Raw genomic sequence first — 20,270 nt, forward strand, 5'->3', positions numbered from 1 at the left:
TTGCCCATTTTTGGGGCATATAATTGCTCATAATATTCTTCTATTATTGTTTTTATTTCCACTGTGTTGGTTATGATCTCTCCTCTTTCATTTTTTATTTTATTGAGTACTTTCTTTTTTCTTTTTGATCAAAATGGCTAGTAGTTTATTAATTTTGTTAATTCTTTCAGATAACCAGCTTCTGGTTTCATTGATCTGTTCTACTGCTTGTTGTTTTTGTTTGTTTGTTTGTTTGTTTTCAATAGCATTGTTTCTACTCTAATCTTTATTATTTCCTGTCTTCTTTTGTTTTTTTGGCTTTTATTTGCTGTTAATTTCCAGCTCGTTGAGGTGTAAGGTTACGTTGTATATCTGACGCCTTTCTTCCTTCTTTAGGAAGCCCTGGATTGCTATATATGTCCCTCTTATGACTGTCTTTGCTGCATCCCAGAGGTTTTGGGTTGTGGTGTTATCATTTTCATTGGCTTCCGTGTACGTTTTAATTTCCTCCTTAACTTTTTGGTGAGCCCATTTGTTCTTTAGTCTCCAAGTATTTGTTACCTTTCCAAATTTTTTTCTTGTGTTGATTTCGAGTTTTATAGTGTTGTGGTCTGAAAGTATGCACAGTATGATCTCGATCTTTTTGTACTTGTTGAGGACTGATTTGTGTCCCAGTATGTGATCTATTCTGGAAAATGTCCCCATGTGCACTGGAGAAGAATGCATACTCTGCTGTTTTAGGATGAAATGTTTTGAATATATCTGTTAAGTCCATCTGCCCAGTGTGTCACTCAGAGCCATGGTTTCCTTATTGATTTTCTGTTTAGATGATCTGTCCATTGCTATAAGGGGGTGTTGAATTCCCCTACTGTTATGGTATTATTATCAATGAGTTTCTTTATATTTGTGATAAACTGATTCATATACTTGGGTGCTCCACATTTGGAGCATAAATGTTTAATGTCTTCTTGGTGAATAGACCCCTTAATTATGACATAATTCCTTTATTCATCTCTTATTACAGTTTTTATTTAAAAGTCTAGATTGTCTGATGTAAGTATGGCTACTCTGGCTTTCTTTTGGTGGCCATCAGCATGAAAGGCGGGTTCTCCATCCCTTTACTAACATGAACATTAAAAATTTAAAAACAACACACATACACACACACACACACACACACAATCACATAAGAAATGCTAGATCCTAGGTGTGTTTTGGTCTGGTTATTGAAAGGAGCTGATTAGTTAGAGAAAAAAGGAAAACAATTAAAATGAAAAACCACACACTCACACACACACACACAAAAATCAAATAAATGATACTAGATCCTAGGCGTGTTTTGGTCTGGTTATTGAAAGGAGCTTGTTTGATTAGAGATAAAAGGGAAAATTAAAATTGAAAACAACACACACACAAAATCAAATAAGTGATGCTAGATCCTAGGTGTGTTTTGGTCTGGTTGTTGAACGGAGCTTGACTGATTAGAGAAAAAAGGGAAAAAAATAAAATTAAAGAATTACAAAGAACACACAAACATACAAAATCAAATACGTGATAGTAGGTCCTAAGTGTGTTTTGGTCTGGTTACTGAAAGGAGCTTGACCGTTTAGAGAAAAAAGGAAAAAGAGAAACAAAACAAAAACAAAAACAAACAGACAAAAATTTTGAAAATTTGAAAAAATAAATATGATGAAATAGAATAACTTGAAATTATGGAAGTATAATAGAATTTGAAAATTTGCAAAAAAAAAGTAAAAAATTTAGTCAAAAAATAAACGGAAAATATTTTTAATAAAAACTTTAAAATAATAATTTTTAATTATCTTTCTGTAATCAAGTAAAAGACAAGAAACAAAAAAGAATAAAAAATAAAAAATAAAATTGAATAGATGGGCCAGCGAACAGATCAAGATATGATTGTTATTACATCATTTTCCCCTGAAGTCAAACTAGGAAGCCCTTCAGAGTCCTTAAAACCAGGAGAAGAGATTTGTGCTGTTCCTGAAAAGCGCAGTTGGCCCAGATGGGCGGGGCTTAGCGTAATGGCTCCGTTCTCCACTAGATGGCGCTGCTTAGCTTACTAGGGTGGATTGTTGTGGCGCACGCGGTGTGTATGCGCACGCGCGGTCGGGGTGAAAATGGCGTCTCAGATATCCAGGCTAGAATCAGACCTCTGTGCTTTCCCCTATCAGCAATCCCGCACCCGTCCTTTGTCTTCAGTTTCAGTCCACTCCCCACTTTTGCACTGTCTGTAACCAGCCGTCAGGTTGCCAGGCAGCACCTCCGTCCTGAGTTTTATCTGAGATATGGCTGTATTTCGTGACTGCTCACTTTGGAGGGACTGAGGCTTTGTTCCCCGCAGACTCTCTGGGGGCGGGTCTCACCGAGCTGTGGCTGGGTGCCGGCTGCACCCAGGAATGCTAGCAAAACCTTGCTGCTGCCTATGTCCAGATACTCGCGGCTGGGTGTCAGCCTGACCCAGAAAAATTTCACCGATCACTCAGCAGCAGCATTTCCGGGATTGTGGAAAATCTTGTGTAGCCCGAGGAGCTCCCGGACCCACGCTTCTCCTGGGAATTCGCCTTTCGCACCAGGTATTTTGAGCTGTGGAGTTTCAGACTCTGTGTTCCCCCTGTTCGTAGAGTCTAAATGGAATTTAAACCCTCTTTCCTTTCTCCCTTCTTCGATCAGTCGCTGCGGCTGTTTCCACCTCCCCCCCCCCTTTCTCTCCAGCTGCTTCTTCAGGGGGGTGCTTTTCTTGTACTCTCTACTTCCACCTCCCCACCCCTGTCCCCTTCCTCTCTGCAAGCAAAAACAGCTGCCTGTCCTCCGCATCTCCTCTCTCCCCCAGTTCACCTCTCCATGCAGCATACCTGCTGAGTTCTGCAGTTCAGGTTGTGCAGATTATTGTTATTCCTCAAATCAGTTTCTAGGTGTGCAGGATGGTTTAGTGTTGATCTGTCTGTATTTCATGTACACAAGACAAAAAAGAGACTTCCATGCTCTTCTGCCATCTTGGCTCCTCCTCTCATATTTTCTAATTAAATTTTTATTGAGAAAATAAAGATACAACTGACTGAAATTTGGCTTTCCTCTGATAATTCCATTTGAATCATAATCCTTCCAAATAGAGGTCATCCTTTTTTCTTCCCTGCTCTTTGTGTCAAGTTTAGAAAGCAATCTCAATATTTTTTCTACATTCCACTATTTCTTTCTTTCTTTCTTTTTCTTTTTTTTTTTTTTTGCTTTTCAACATGAGTGTAATGTGATGGATTTGATGGTTTAAAGACCAGCCTTGGGGTGCCTTGGTGGGTCAGTGGTTAAGCATCTGACTCTTCATTTCTGCTCAGGTCATCATCTCATGTTTTGTCAGGCTCTGTGCTGACAGCTTGGAGCCTGCTTGGGACTCTCTCTTTCCCTCTCTCTGTGCCCTTTCCCATTCACTCTCTCTCTAAATAAGTAAATAACCAAACAAGCATACAGAAAAAAAAAAAAAAAGATCAGCTTAGTATCTGAGCAGAAAGTGGATGTGAAGGGAGACTGGATACGGAACTAGACTAGGGGCCGAATAAGCTGGAGGCCTCATCTAGAACGCATCTAATCATCGAAACCATGCCTGTGTTTCTTGGACACAGGTGGACATGCCACTATTGCCTCACTACCCCAGCTGGTTTCTCTGTATCTTGGATTTTGCCTCATGTCTGATTGTGTATTTTCCCCAACCAACCTACCATGTCCTCACTCCCTTTGTGACCAAACCTATCCATTTCATAGCTTCATTTGTTATTCTGTATTTATGACTTCAAGTTAATATCACTAACCAAAACCTCTCACTGAAAGCCAGAATAATACCTCCAGCTGCCTCCTAGTCACCTCAATATGGATATCATACCAGGAAACTCAATACATCCAAAACTAACATTATTATATTATCTACCAAACCTATTTCTCCTCTTGTGTTTCAGTTAGTGGTGTTATTATCTTTTACTCAGCCAAGGTAGACAATAGGGAGTCATCTTTGACTCTTTACTTTCCTTAATTCAACATCAAATTCTATTGACTTAATACCATATTATTTACTTTTGTCAGGCACATTGCTAAGTGCATTAGGTGGATTTTCATTATATTCTGCTTAATTTGATTTTACATGTAAGAAAACAGAAACTTGGATGCTTACAGCTCAATGATGAAGTCAGAATTTGAACTCAAGCCTGTTTATTTCCAAAGCTAGCGTCTTGATGCTTTTTCAATTTGTTCTCCTCTCATTTTCCATTGCTGTAGCCCCAGCTCAGATCATCACAGTAGAAGCTCTGCTAGCCATATCATGTCCTAATGACACTCTTCAATTCTCTTACACACACTCATCACTGGAGACTAGTAAGAAGTTGCCTGGAATGGTGAACTTTCCTCTTCCTCAATTCAGTTGCACATTTACCAAGAAACAGTTGTATTTTGTTCTCAAGCTGGGTCAATGCCATTTTACTTTTTATTATGTTACAATATTTAATAAAATACTAGGTAAAGTAATGAGATAGGAGTGTGAAAGAGAACTGTTCTATGAAAATTGAGTTGAAAGCTTTGGAAAGACTTGATGAGAGTCTTATAATCCAAATAAGTATGGAGAGGGGAGCCCAAAATGTTTGGAGGAAACTCTCGTAAAAACTTCTTTAAGATTCTGCACTCCAAATGCCTTTTGCTGCAATTTAAAGAAGCAGAAACATGGGTGTGGTTCATGCAGCAAAACTGATACAATACTCCGTTTGTCAGACCTGTACTCAAAGAAGGGGCCTTGGCATCGCTAGATGAATGTACTCATATGCATCTTAAGTTACAATATAATACCCAAGGTAAATATCTTTTGTTTATTATTCTCTGATTTGATAAGTTTTGCAAATGAGTGATCAAATTCGGTCCCTAATTTCACTGAATGAGAGGACTTCCATGTTATCTCCCATTATCTTCCAAACAGTAATGGTACCTTTTCTCTGACCCCATAGGCTTCAGTCATCATTTCATCATTTCTCATCTGCAAATATGTCTTAGGAGCCTACTAATTACCAGAATTACCTTCTTAAAACTCAGATCAAAGCCTCCCTCCCCTGCCCACAATAACTCAGTGATTTCTCGCTTGCCTGCAGAATGAAACTTAGCAAAATATTGAAGACTTGCAATGATCTGACTTCCACCCACCTTTTTAGTTCCACTTCCTAACAAAGTGCTCCATGTCTTCTAAGCATCAGTCACCCACGTTCTGGCTGTTGCTCAAGCATATGACACCATTCAGCATTCATTCACAGAGATCCTGAACTGTATATTTGTATCTCTCATAATTTTACTTATTATTGAAAATGTAGTTTATGTTGGGAAATACATTGTTCTTAGCAATTATGTAATACAGAAAATGCCAAAGGTATCTAAATAAATTTTCCTGAATGAATTTTAGGTTGTAAAGTCAAGAGTATTATACAGTACATAGCCTGGAGGTGGAGGTGTTAACTTGTCTTTGATAATCAAAACTTTAAATTTGTCTATACTCATAATCATTTAGGAAAGGTTTAAAAATCTACATAAACATGACAACTTGACTTCCCTCATCCAGTTGTCCAATTAGGAAAAGCACCTGGGTCCTAGGTGACAAATATCAGTGGACTATTGTGTCAGACTGTCCTTGTCTGTTCTTCTTGTTCACATTGTTCCTCTGGGAGTCTTATACCTGTGGACAGTCTTAGCTGCCACTACTGCATAGAAGTCCTGAGATGTTCATGTCAGCCAGAGCGCTTTGTCAATTCCACTCCTTTTTCTAACTCCTTTTGTGTATTTTCACTTGGCAAAACACCATATCAGACATTAAAATGGAACTTTCCCATCAAATTCATTTTCTTCTGTCTTCTGTGAGTGAGACTACCACCTCCAAGGTTTTGGAATTATCCACAGCTCCTGGGGGTCTCTTTTGCTCTTTGAGCTTCCTTAGGCCACAGCTAGTTGCCAATTATTTCTTTCCATGAGGACTGAATTTTTAAGAGCTTTGAAAATTGTACTTGCCCCATTACAGTCAAACTTCTTGAAATATTTGTCCATCCTCACTGTAGTCACACTCTTGTCTCCTGTTGACTTCTCAACCCAGTGTAATATGGCTTCTGTCCCCAGACTTTTACTGAAGCCATTCTTATCAAGGTAATGGATTTAATGGACACTGTCTCAGCTGTCAACCTAACTTCTTCTAGACTTTGGTGTTTAGACCACTATTTCTATTTGAAATGAATTCTCTCCTCTGCTTCTGTGGCATCTCCATCTCTCAGTCTGCTTGGTTGTACTATTCTTTTCAGGTTCCTTTCTTCTGTCCTTTAAAAAAAAAAAAGGTATCTGTTCTTGAGAGTCCTGAGTCTTCTTCTCTTCTCCCTTTAAACACTCCTCTAAGCAACCTCATCAATTTACCTGGCTTTAATTACCACCTCTGCCCATGATCACAAAATCTGTGTCTCCATCTCCATTATTAATCTGAGCTCTCAAGATGTGCATATTTAACTGCCTCCAGATGTACACAGGCACATTGACTTTAACCTGCCTGAAAGTGATTTTACAAAAGTGCAAAAATACTCTTCCTACTTGCACCAGTCAGTATCTATTTACTCAAGCCACCAATCTTAAAATATAACTATCAATCTTAACATCTCCTTTTTTAATACTTATTTTCTATCTATATCAAAACTCTGTCAACTCTACCTTTGAAATATTTCTTAAATCAATCCATTTCTCCATTCCTTCCACACTCAACACATGATGACATCTCCCATAGGTCTGCAACTGTCTTCTAAATGGGATCCCTGCCTCCAGGCTGCAGCACACTTCCTCTTTCCAAACACACGAATTGAAGAATTGAATAACATTACTTCCCAACTTTCCTGTGAATGTCTCCATGCTACCCTCAGCATTAATTCTAATCTCTTTCACATGACTTGAGAGCTCTTTATGATCAACCTCATTTGCCCCTCAGGTCCCTTCTTTGCTACTGTCTCACACTCTATGGTGCTTCTTTAAATCTCCAAACTGTACCAATTCTCTACCTGTGGACCTTGGCCATCCCAGGAATCTGCTCCTCTCTGATCAGACTTCTTTCTGCCATGACTTCTCTACCCCCTCCCCTGCAATTTATTCATTCAACATACTTTTGAACATTGACTATGTACCAAGCATTGCTCTAGGTGCTAAGACCACAGTAGAGAGGAAAGAGGGTATGTTGTACTGAATTAATGAGGCTCAGTGTCTACCAGATAGACAGGCAAGCAAATGTAGGCCACTGCAGACCTTTGTGGTGACGGGTGGACACTGAGAGTCCAAGGACCCAGATGAGGACATCTCACTCAGGCTGGGAACAGAAGGCTTCCTAGGGGTAGTGTTATTTAGAGTGTTAGACCTGAGACAGAAAAGTAGAAAGGTAAGAAGCCAGGGATTTTAAGAAAGATCTCAAAGTGTAAAGCTTTTATCTTTTCTGCTTTTTCTTTTGCCTTCTCATTCTTCCTAACTCTCGTCCTCTACATCTAACTACTTCCATTCTTTAAATAAACCCTTTGGTTGGTTCTTATGGTAGCCCTGGAAGTTAACCACTATTTTCCATCACTGGTGGTATCCATTTTCACAGAAGCACTTCCAGGCCTCCAGCAAACCCACCCACTTCCTTACTTCAAGTCTCTCCTCAAGGTGAAAATGAAGAAACCTCATTCCATATAGCAGCCATGTCATTATCCATGTCTTGGACAAAGCTATCTGCTAACTTGTAACTGACTAGGGTCAGGTCTAGATACTCCTTTTTTATCCTCCTGCCATATACATTTTCCAATTGTCCATTTTCCCATTCATATTTTCCAGTAGTCCACAATGTCAAATTATCTATGAGAAAGACAACCCATGATCTTCCCTCATTTTCCAAAATAATACAGCGCAGATCAAGTTCAAGAAGCTTTTTCTCATAGCTTTGAGATTCCTGTCAGACCTTACTTAGGCTCACCTGAATAGGGAGGTGATATGGTTTCTCTTGCACTTTATTCTGGGCCATAGCAAGACCTTTTACATACAGCAAAAATGAACAGTCTGCTAACACAATCCCACAGATCTCTCAGCTTCTTACTTTTAAAGGGGTATATCATATAAATGTTAAAATTTTTTAGTTCTCTTAGGAACTAAATAGCTTGTTATTTTATATAGTTTTCCCATTCAGGAAGTGGCCTCCATTTTAAAAGGTTAATAAGATGAGAAATATCTTAGCATAAATTTACAGGTACTGCCACCTCCATCCCCATCTGGGGTAAAGAGGAGGGTGGCTTTACCCGTGATTGGTCAGTGGCTGCAAAAGGAAGCTAATTACTTCATTTCATTCTTTGTTGGAACATTTTCATAATCACTTGCAAATAATCTTCCTTTTTCCTTTAACAGTTCCTCTCTGAAAAGGCCAACAATAGAATATTCATCTGACGAACAGCAGTTGGAGCCCAGAGAGAGACAACAGAAGGCTAGGACCAGGGGCTCAAGTTAGAGGTCAGTGTCCAACAGCTCCTAGTAATTGGCCTCCCAGTCTCCCCAAAGGACTTCTTAACAGAAGCCAATGGAAACATTCATTGAATTCCTTATATGTGATAAATAGATAGATAGATAGATAGATAGATAGATAGATAGATAATGTAATTGTTTTCCACATAAAAGCAGTCATATTTCTATAACAATAGCTTCATTCAGAGCTTTCAAAAGTCATTGTTAGCCGTTCTTTTGGGGACTTTATAAGCAATCATTTTCTTGGTCTGAAGCAAAAGAAGAGTCAGAACACAAGGCTGCCTTTTTAAAATTTTGTTGTGGGGGAAAAAAACAGTACCCAAGTGCTTTAATCACAGGGGCACCTTTGTGATGACACGGCAAACAGTACACCATGTGCCTCTGAACTGTAAAATCTATAGCACTTTAATCAGTTGTGATGCCCTTTCACAAAGAATTAACCAGTCAATAAAGACAAATTGTGGAAAGGGCAATTTATAAACCAAGATGCAGACACTTTTGTATATCATCTGGCAACTCTTGATAATATAAATGGCTGGAGATTTCAACAAAGGCTCATTCATTCTGAGAGAGATTCTATGCTTATTGTTCTTTAACATTTCTAGTATATATTTTGATATTTAAGAGAAGAGCTACAGTCTTTGGATCTGATCAAAGGGGGAAGTCGGGGTGAATAGTGCCAAAATCCAGCTAGTGCCTTGGCCACCAAGCCGTACACACTGGCTTCCTCTAATTCATATGTATAGGCTAGTGGAAGTTCTGTTTAAGAGGCTGGAATATAGAAAATTGACAAATAACCTAAATATCCAATAATAAAGTACTGACTGAAAAATATACATAGAATTATTAAATGAAATCATTAAGACAGTGGAATATATGCATATAACTATATGAAAAAACAGGTTATAAAATAGTGTATGTCATCCCATTTTTGTGAAAGAAATAAATGTAAATATACAGAAATGCCAACATATGTTATCTATCTATGTAACTATCTAAGTATTCTGGAAAAAAAATGGAAGATTACACACCAAAATGTTGACTGCCGCTATCTTCAGCTCATAAGTTTTAGTGGGTTTTTTGGAGTGACTTGCTTTTATTCCTTTTTCTGATGAAAGTGTACTGACTTCATGATGTGTGTGTGTGTGTGTGTGTGTGTGAGAGAGAGAGAGAGAGAGAGAGAAGGAAAGAGAGACAGAGACAGAGAAACAGAGATCGAGAGAGAAGTGGTTATTTTTTTGTGTAATAAGAAAAAAATTAAAACCCTAAATTGTGGATTGAGGCTTGAACAAGAACAACTAATAATAGTTACTTTAAAAGTGACAAATATTGGGGCATCTGGGTGGCTCAGTTGGTTGGGTGTCCAATTTCGGCTCAGGTCATGATCTCACTGTTCATGGGTTCAAGCCCGCATTGGTCTCTCTGTTCATGGGTTCATGCCCTCATTTGGATTCTGTGCTGACAGCTCAGGGCCTGGACCTTCCTTCGGATTTTGTGTCTCCCTCTCTGTCTGTTCCTCCCCTGTTCGCGCTCTGTCTCTCTTTCAAAAATAAACATTTTTTTAAAGTCACAAATATTTATGAACTAGAAATCTGAAATAGTCTTTAAAACCATCAGGGCAGGTAAAAGAAGGCCCAAATAAAATAGTCTGAGGACAAAGTATTTATTGATTGTTTGACTTGCCCAGATTTTCAACTGCAATCACTATGACTTTATGACAACATTTTCACAAACCAAAAATAGATATTCAAGTGAATCATCAATTTAAAAATGTAATTATAAAGTAATTCCACGTCTGATATTGATTATATTTAATAATCCCATTCAGAAGAGTAATATCATATCCCCTTTACTATAAATTATTTATTACTACAGTGTTCAAAGAGATAACAGCACATAAAGGAATTATGCATTTGGGGTTCTGCATTAGTTATATTAGGAAAATGAGGAAAAGGGAGTATGTTTAGATGTGGCTTCCATTCCCTGACTTTCCCTTTGGAAGAATTACATTCTGTTAGTCCTTGAGAAAAGAGTCTGAGGTTAATATTTATCAACATATATTAGAATATCTCTCAGACATTATACTGGTATATTTAACATTAATACCAATTCTGTAAGAGAATCACACCATTTAAAAGACTGAAGCTCAGAGAAATTAGGAAATGTCCTAATTTCACACAGCCAGTAAGGTGATTACCAAAATTCCTACTCAGGTCTTCCTGACCACCAAAACTTTGCTCTTTCTTATTAGGCCAGAGTTATAATGTTCCATGGTGGTGGATTGTATTATTTTTCAAGATTACTTGATCTCTCCATTTCTATAAGATGACACACCCTTCCCCATTGCCTTTAGGCATGGCTGTGTGACCTGGTTTGGCCACTGAAGTGTGAACAGATGTGAGCCATCATGGTGTTTTGTCAGCTCATTTGCTCTTTACCCTTTGTCCTAGAGTGTCCCAAATAGGGAAGCTCCTTCAATATGGGTCAGAATGTGAAGACATGTGGAGCAAAGCTGTACAGAATCTTAACAGCTTCAAACACAAAGCTGCCAAACTGTGAGCAAGTGTGCATTAATTTTCTATTGCTGAATTATAAACTACCATAAACTTAGCAGCTTCAAACTACAAATATATTTATCTCATAATTTCTGTAGGTCAGATATATGGGTGTGGCCCTATTAGATACCCTGCTCAGGGTCTCACTGGACTGATATCAGAGTGTCAGCTGCCATTCTCATTTGGTATTTGGAGTTCTCTTCTGAGTCCACTCATCATTTGCAGAATTTATGTTCTTGTGGTTGTAGGACTGAAGAGTTATTTTCTTGCTGGCTATCAGTGAAGGGTTGCTTTCAGTTCCTAGGTCTCTTGAGTGTGGCTCTTCCATATTCAAGCCAGTGGTGACACATTGAATCTCCCTTCCCTGGCAGATCTCTGACCAGCAGCTGGAGAGAACTCTCAGCTTTTAAAGGGTGCATGTGATTAGGTTAGGTTCACCCAGATAATCTTCTCTTAAAGTCAACTGATTAATCAACTTAATTACATTTGCAAAATCCCTTTGCCATGTAACATAATAGAATCACAGGAGTAACACCACAGGATAGAGAGCATGGAGGCCTTTGTAGAATTCTGCCTAACACAGAGAGATAATTGTAAGCTACAGAGACTTGGGGAGGTTGATTTTTACTGCAGCAAACTGACTAACACAACTAGTTACCTCAACTGCATCTCTGTGCATACAGAAAAGGGCAAAAATCATAAGGGGAAAGAAGCTGAACAAATTTTCACAAAATGAACACACCTGTACAACCACCCCCAGATTAAACAAACAAAAACAAATATACAAAAACAAAAAATTATTAATAACCCAGAAACCCCTTTTCCAGTCATTTCTCAGGCCCTAAATAGCCACAATTCTATTTTCTAACACCATAGATTATTTTACCTGCGTTTGAGATCTTGGATGAATGGAATATGACTTCTTCCTCTTAATACTAGATCTAGGAGTTTCATTCGTTTTGTTGTATGCAGTTTCAGTTCCCTTCCTGTATAATATTCTATTACACAGACATTTCACAATTTGTTTTTTTATTCTCTGGTTGTTAATATGCAGTTGGTTAGTCTCCAGTTTTCAGCTGTTACAAATAATGCTCCTCAAACTGATTTTACAAAACTTCTATCCCTACCTCTCCCATTCTCTGTTGCCTTACCTTCCCCTCTCCTCCTCTCTCTCTCTCTCTCCTTCCATCTTTCCTCCCTCCCTCTTTCTTTCCTTCCTCCCCCTCCTCTTTCAGATGCCTTCATATCTTAGATATAATCTTCCCTCTCTCTATAAAAAGGAGGGGATCCAGTTTGGTTATTGTCATCTTTCAAAGTCAATCTTTTAAGAAACCCTCTCTGAGAAATGATCAGAAAACCACAATGAATGTATTTATAGGGGACTAAAGTAGGGGCAAAAAACAAGATATGATTCCCTACCCTTGGTTTATCTCAGGGCAGAAATTATTTAGTGAGACCAAGATAATTTCAGCCATCACTCTGAGTAGACCCACGCAGCATATTGGGAAATAGCATAGGCCTGACGCACCATTTAAGGATCTGAATCTGGTTCCTTTTTCTAGGTGGAAACTTTGGCAGTTCACTACTTCTGAGTCTCATTTCATTCACCTGTCATGGGGGCAATGAGATTCTTCATTGAGATGTTTCCGTTCCTTCCCATACTTCTCCCACGTATACAAAAAGCAACAGCACATTTTGCCTCAGCCCAACTCTACCATCTGTTCTCTCTCCTCCTCTGCCCTGCTTTTGCCCCCGTAAAACTGACGTCTGTTGACTACATCCATCACCTGGCTCTGTTATTATTTTGCTTCCATTTGGGTTCAGCCAATGGGAGTCACTGGCAAAAGACTAGAGGGAAGGAGGAGAAAGAGGGTGGATTATTCACTTGTGCACACACTGCTCCCTCCTTCTCCTACTGCTGTTCTAGGGAGGCTGCTTTCCTCTCAGACCACATCTCTAGCTCCCACCTAGCTCCAGTGACACCTCTGTCCTTCCTGCATTTTAAACCTAAAGTTGATCATGATTTACCATTCATTGGTGCTCCACCATCTTTGGTTTCTTAACTCGGTCCATATCTTGTAAGTAGTTCCTTTATTATACTCTTTTCAGGCTTGAGTCCTTTGAGAGGATCAACCTTTCTTGAGACGTCCCTGATAATAGAGAAGGGAGCCCAGTCAGATTGCTGAACATATGGGAGGAGAAGAAACAGTGTTAAAAGTTGGAGACCAAAGAAAATAAGGAATTTAAAGAACTGGGTAGATGAGTTGGAGCAATGAAGAGTCATAGTGTCATATGAGCTGTTTCCATGATCCCTTCTAAGTACTTTACATGTGTGGCATTTACATTTCACAGTATCCCTTGCTTGGGTAACTCAGTTAAGCATCTGACTTTGGCTCAGGTAATGATCTCATGGCTTGTGAGTTCGAACTCTGCATCAGACTCTGTGCTGACAGCTCAGACCCTGGAGCCTGCTTTGGATTCTGTGTGTGTGTCTCTCTCTTTGTCCCTCCCCAACCTGATTGCTCTCTCTCTCTCTCTCTCTCAAAGATAAATAAACATTAAGGAAAAAAAATCTTCACAGTGCCCCCATGAGTTAATATGATGATTACCTAATTTGAGAGGTAAGGAAACTATGACTTTGAGTGGTTAAGTAATTTCTTGAGATCACTCTTTAGTACCTGGCAGAACTAAGATTTGAATTCAGGACTTTTGCCTCCCAAACACATGCTCTTAACCAGAAGGGCAGAAACTTACTCTCTATTACAGAGACAAGAGCTATAGATGACTGCTAGCTTTACACACTTTCAAGACTTAGTATATGGCATGGCTGGGTATCTTGAAGAGAGAGACATGAGACAGATACTTTGGAGATAATAAGCAGAGTTATCTGAGTGTTGATGAGTCCAGAACTAACGGGTTGTGATGGGAGCAGTGGCATTTCTTCTCTGTGTCACTTCCTCCTCTCACAGCTTTGGCAAGTCCCCACTGACGCCCAGATAAAATCCAGCATTAGTTGCCTGTTGTATAGGGTTCTCCATAGTTATGATGCTTCTCCCTTTCTGGAATTATCTCCCACCAGTCACACACTCAGCGTGCTCCAATCAAACTGACTTATTCTTCTTGGTTCACTTGTTTCTTCATGAACTTGCCTTCATTCCTTTTTTCTCCTTTGAACGCCTCTTGAGCCTTTTGAACAACTTAAAAGCTACTTCCTCCAGACAAATTATGTTTTCATATACAACCAACCACAGATCACCACCCCTCCCTCTTCTGAACATTAGCAGTTTTGTTTACACTCCTTTCTCTGCATATGTCATATGCTGCTTGGAATTTTAGTTGTCCACATTCATCCATTTTTCTCTCCTATTTGACATTAGGGGCTAAAAGGATGGGGAATGCTAAGATGAGTAAAACAGAAACCCTGCCCCTAAAGAGGTAAGAACACAAAGGACTCTTAACAGTTCCTTTGTGTATTTTGGCATTTTATTTTAGGCAAATGATGTACTTTGGGCATGAAAGAGAGTAAATGTTCACATGTAATTGAGGAGAAGGCTTCTTGGAGAAAATGACATTCAGGGTGTACCTGGAAGTCTGGTTGGGCTATCAGCTGTCATTGTCCGGGAAGGGCATTTTATGAAGAGAAAGCAGCATGAGATGGCTTTAAGAATATAGTTTCCAGGTGCGCTGGGGTCGCTTAGTCGGTTGGACATCCAACTCTTGATGTTAGCTCAGGTCATGATTTCATGGTTCATGGGATCAAGCCCCATGATGGGCTCTGTGCTGGCAGCACTGAGCTTCCTTGAGATTCTCTCTCTCTCTGCCTCTCCCCTGCTTGTACATGCATGCTCTCTCTCTCTCAAAATAAATAAATAAAAGCTTAAAAAGAAGGAATATTGTTTCCATTGTGCATCCCAGTATCTCTGGTGATTAATGAAACTAACAATAGCAGCTATTGTTTATTAAGTGCTTGAGACATGCCAGCCATTGTGTCAAATGCTGTGTGTATGTTATTTAATTAAGACCTTCCCCATTATACAGATGAGAAAACCAAGGCTTCAACAGATTTGGTAACTTCTCCACAGTAGCCCAGTAGTCAGTAGCAGAACTGACATTGTATACATATCTAGATCAGAAAGTCCGGGAGAGGAAATATGGGGCTGCATTGCCTTTTTACTTACAACTTTATATAATGCATATGCATTATATAAATCTTTATGCATTTTCCATTAACACTCCAGAGAAAATTCAAACCCTCAAAAAGCCATATGGAGCCAACATAATCCTCAAATAATATTTATAAACTGATAAATTTTAGGGAATCTAGTTATTTACAATGCATCTCTGAGAGCTCTTTTTATAATTGGCATTTCAAAATAACATTCCATTTATCTCCTATCGAGGCATCAAAATTGTGGCTCTTTAATCTGAGGTATAAAACAAATTACAAAATCTCTTTGAGTGATGATACAGTTCTCTTGAAATACTTTCTAAAAATAAAATATTGTCCCATAGTAATTATGTTAGTCACCATTCAAACTGAGGTCTCTATTTAAATTCAAAACTATATTTAGTGTGTTAAAAAATGGCCTTGATATTTTTATCAGGATAAAAAAAGTGACAGTGTCTCTCAATCTACAACGAAATTGAATTCCGAGATATAAAACTGCCATATATTATAACATACAGGAAAAATTTGCCAAAAACAATGAGCTTCCATTTTCCAGATGCTCAGATGCTCAAGTAATGACATCAGCACTGTGGAGTTTCCTGGGTACAACTTATAGACTAGTACAAAGTGAAAAGGAAATGTCAGTATATTTTTATTTTTTCTTAAATCATACAATGTTTTTTTTTCCCCTAGCTGTTATAAAATCTTTCTCTGTCCTGTGTGGGAACAGTAATGAATTTTCATATTAACAAAATATGATTTTTGCATCAAGATGTTGACAATTATATGGCTTTCAGTCTTGAACTCCAGGATGAATTAAAGAGGCAGTCACCATATTGCACTATGTTAGCATATGCAAAAGAGCATTGAGGTAAGGTCAATTTGAGGACAGATTGCTAGCAAAGTCTTGAAAAAAGTGAGTGAGAGGGGTGCCTGGGTAGCTCAGTCAGTTAAGTGTCTGACTTCGGCTCACGTCATGATCTCACGGTTTTTGAGTTTGAGCCCTGTGTAGGGTTCTGTGCTGACAGTTCAGAACCTGGAGCCTTCTTTGGATTCTGTGTCTCCCCCTCTCTCTGCCCCTCCCATGCTCATGTTCTGTCTCTCTCTGTCTCTCAATAATAAATAAAAACGTTAAAAATTAAAAAATTTTTTAAATGTTTTTATTTATTTTTGAGAGAGAGTGTGAGCAGAGGAGGGGCAGAGAGAGAGAGACACAGAATCTGAAGCAGGCTCCGGGCTCTAAGCTGTCAGCACAGAGCCTGATGTGGGGCTCAAACTCACAAACTGTGAGATCATGACCTGAGCCTAAGTTGGACACTTAACTGACTAAGCCACTCAGGTGCTCCCAAAAAATTTTTTTTAAAAAGTGAGGGGGGTGGTGTGACCTTCTAATGATAGTGATTCTCCACAGATAGGCAAAAAGATGGCAGGTGTACTTTAGTTACTAACACAGTTTTCTTTCTCTGACCTCTCAGGGATGTCTTGTATTGAGAACTACAGGAAAATGTTAGCTTTAGTAGAGACCACAGTGCTAAAGATATTGGGTAAAAAACACCACATCTAGACATATGAGAAGGCAAGATGGCGGAGAAGTAGGGAGCATCGTACATTTCACCTGCACTCATCTCTCAGTGCAGAGAAGGCCTGAAGTCGTAGGACACTGAGCCACAGGAGTTTGGGAAGAGAAAGAGACAGAGTACTCTGGGAAGGAAACCTCATAAGTGCATGAGTGCGAACTGGGGAAGATAAAAGCGGACAGGACCAGAGATGCGGAGGGAGGGGAGGGAACCCGGCTTGCCTGCAGCTGCGGTGAAGGATAAACCGGCGAGTGGTGGCGAGCTGCTGCGAGTCCAGGGGAAAGGAAAGAAAAGCTGAGATTGCTCATAGAACTGTCCCTGGAGAAGAGAAAAACCTCCGCTTGGGAAGACAGTGTTTTTTAGGTCTGACTGGGGTGCTGACTTTAAACTAGGTGCCCTGGTCCCAGAAGGCGCCAGGAAAAACTGAACTGCCGTGCGCCCGGCACCATCCATGGCGGTGGTGGCCCGCTGAACATGCAGCAAAGCCTGCGGAGGCGGTCCCGGTGCCGGGTGAAGTGGCAGTGGCGTGTGCGACATCGGCCCACTAAAGCGGCGGTGGCGGCGACCCGGTGAAGTAGCGCCAGCGCCCGGTGAAGCGGCGGCTGCATGAGTGAAAAGTTGCCTGCTGAAGCGGCGGTGGCAAGTAAAGCAGGTGCAGTGGGGTGAGGCGACGTGGACTCTGTGGACCTGAAATTGCTACGTTCCCCAAATGCACTCAGGTTGTATTGCTGCTTGACCCCGGTGGATCTGAGGCTGCAACACTTCCGCCACCCTCCACTCAACCCCCCAGCAACAGGGAAGCAGCGACCAGCGGGACTGTTAATGGCGGTGTAACAAAGCCTCTCAGGTGTAATCAGACTAGATAGCTTCTCTGGATACCACCACCGTCTTTCTCTCACCTCTCCAACCATATTCCACCCTTTAGCTCTTTGAAAAAAGCTTATCCCTTCTGCCTGTTCATTCTATTTCCAAATTTGCCTCATCTCTGCCCTATCATCTCTTTCTCTGTCCTCTTCAACCAGCACTGCATACACCCGGCTATTTAATTGTAGCTGGGAAATCTGGTTATATGCTTTAAACCGATCTTTGTCTGTCGGTTTTCTTCTTTCTTCCTTTTCTTTTCTTCTTTTTGACTTTTTAATGTATTTTTATTTTCTATCATTCGCCTTCCCTCCTCCATCTTTTCTCATTACTTTTTAGTTTTCCCTCTCGGTTAGCGTGATTGTTGGATTTGTCTGTGCGTTTGTGTCCCTCTGTTCCCTGTGTGTTTGTCTGTATGTTTTCTTCTCCAGGGCTACCTCAAGAAACAAGCCAAAGTACACATGGTGGAGAGTCCCAAATACCACTACGAGTAAGAAAATAAAATAACTAAGGTCTCAACAAGAGAGACCAAGGGATACCATTCAAAGAATACTTTCTGAAAGATAGGCCCTGAACAGTCAGAGAGTCTTCTTGGGTACAGCAGCACTCACAGGTGCAGAGAGCATAACAAGTCTTTAAAACTAACAAGAGACAGAAAGCTAACCAAGATGACGAAACGAAAGAGCTCTCCTCCAAAGAAATTCCAAGAAGAATTGACAGCTAATGAACTGCTCAAAACAGATATAAGCAGCATAACTGAACAAGATTTTAGAACAATAATCATAAAATTAACCGCTGGGCTTGCAAAAAGCATAGAGGACATTGAAGAAACTATGGCTACAAACAACATGGAGGACAAAAATAGGCATGATGAATTAAAAAATGCGATAAATGAAATATATAATAAACTGGAGGTGTCCAATGCACGGATTGAAGAGGCAGAAAAGAGAATAAGTGATTTAGAAGACACCATTATAGAAAAACAAGAAGCTGACAAAAAAAGAGACAAACTGATCCAGGAACATGAAAGAAGAGTTTGAGAGCTCAGTGATACAGTCAAATGCAACAATATCTGTATCATAGGAATCCCAAAAGAGGAAGAGAGAGGGAAAGGTGCTGGAGTCCTGGAACAAATTATAGCAGAGAACTTCCCCAATCTGAGGAAGGAAACAGATGTTGAAATCCAAGAGGCACAGAGAACTCCCCTTAGACATAACTTGAATCGAACTTCTGCATGACATAACTGGCTAAATATAAGGACAAATAGAGAATTCGGAAAGCAGCTAGGGAGAAAAGGGCCCTAACGTACAAAGGGAAACCTATCAGAGTAGTGACAGACCTATCTACTGAAACTTGGCAGGTCAGAAAGGAATGGCAGGAGATCTTCAATGTGATGAACAGAAAAAATTTGCAGCCAAGATTCCTCTATCCAGCAAGCCTGTCATTCAGAATAGAAGGAAAGATAAAAGTCTTTCCAAATAAACAAAAATTGAAAGAATTTGTCACCACTAACCCAGCCCTACAAGAAATTCTGAGGGGGACTCTCTGAGAGAAATGTTGCAAGGAACGCAAGATACCAGAGACACCACCACAAGAATAAATCCCACAAAGGACATGATGACTCTAGACCCATATTTTTCAATAATAAATCTGTAAATGGACTAAATGCCCCAATCAAAAGACATACGGTAGCAGAATGGATAAAAAAAAAACAAAATCCATCTATATTCTATCCACAAGAAACTCATTTTAGATTGGAGGACACCTTCAGATTGAAAGTAAGGGGATGGAGAAATATCTGTCATGCTACTGGAAGTCAAAAGAAAGCTGGAGTAGCTATACTTATATCAGACAAACTGGACAATAAAGTAAAGGCAGTAACAAGGGATAAAGAAGGGTATTATATAATAATTACAGGATCTATCCATTAGGAAGCGCTAACAATTATAAATGTCTATGCACCCAATATGGAAGAACCTAAATATATAAAACAACTAATCACAAACAGAAACACTCTTATCAATAAGAATGTGCTAATAGCAGGGGACTTTAATACTCCGCTTATAGCAATGAATAGATCAGCTAGACAGAAAATCACTAAAGACACAATGGACTTGAATGACACATTAGACCAGATGGATTTGACAGATGTATTTAGAACTCTACATGCTGAGGCCATGGAATTCACTTTCTTCTCAAGTGCACATGGGACATTCTCCAAGATAGATCACATACTGGGACATAAAGCAGCCCTCAATAAATATAAAAGAATTGAGATCATACCATGCACACTTTCAGATCACAATGCTATGAAACTTGAAATCAACCACAGGAAGAAGTCTGGAAAACCTCCAAAAACATGGAGGTTACATCACCCTACTAAAGAATGAATGGGCCAATCAGGTGTAGAGAAAAAAATTAAAAAATATATGGAAACAAATGAAAATGAAAATACAACAATCCAAACTCTGTGGGATGCGGNGTCAACTCATGCCCATCAGAGTGGCTAAACTGAGCAAATCAGAGGACTCTGGATGCTGGAGAGGATGTGGAGAAATNAAACCATGTGAGACTCTTGAATGCCAA

The 20,270-nt window shown here is 39.6% G+C and overlaps 1 protein-coding gene across 1 annotated transcript in view; it reads left to right on the forward strand.

The window, feature by feature from the left end:
• The first annotated feature begins 2,130 nt into the window (after positions 1–2,130).
• The window catches only part of LMNTD1 (lamin tail domain containing 1), a 214,358-nt gene continuing 196,218 nt past the window's right edge, over positions 2,131–20,270 (forward strand). The window contains exons 1-2 of the mRNA XM_077774576.1: positions 2,131–2,573; positions 8,410–8,511. The gene's annotated coding sequence lies outside the window, so the exon portion shown is untranslated. The remainder of the gene's footprint in view (positions 2,574–8,409; positions 8,512–20,270) is intronic.

The sequence above is a fragment of the Crocuta crocuta genome, unplaced genomic scaffold, assembly GCF_008692635.1.
Source record: "Crocuta crocuta isolate KB4526 unplaced genomic scaffold, BGI_CrCroc_1.0 scaffold176, whole genome shotgun sequence".
NCBI lineage: Eukaryota > Metazoa > Chordata > Mammalia > Carnivora > Hyaenidae > Crocuta > Crocuta crocuta.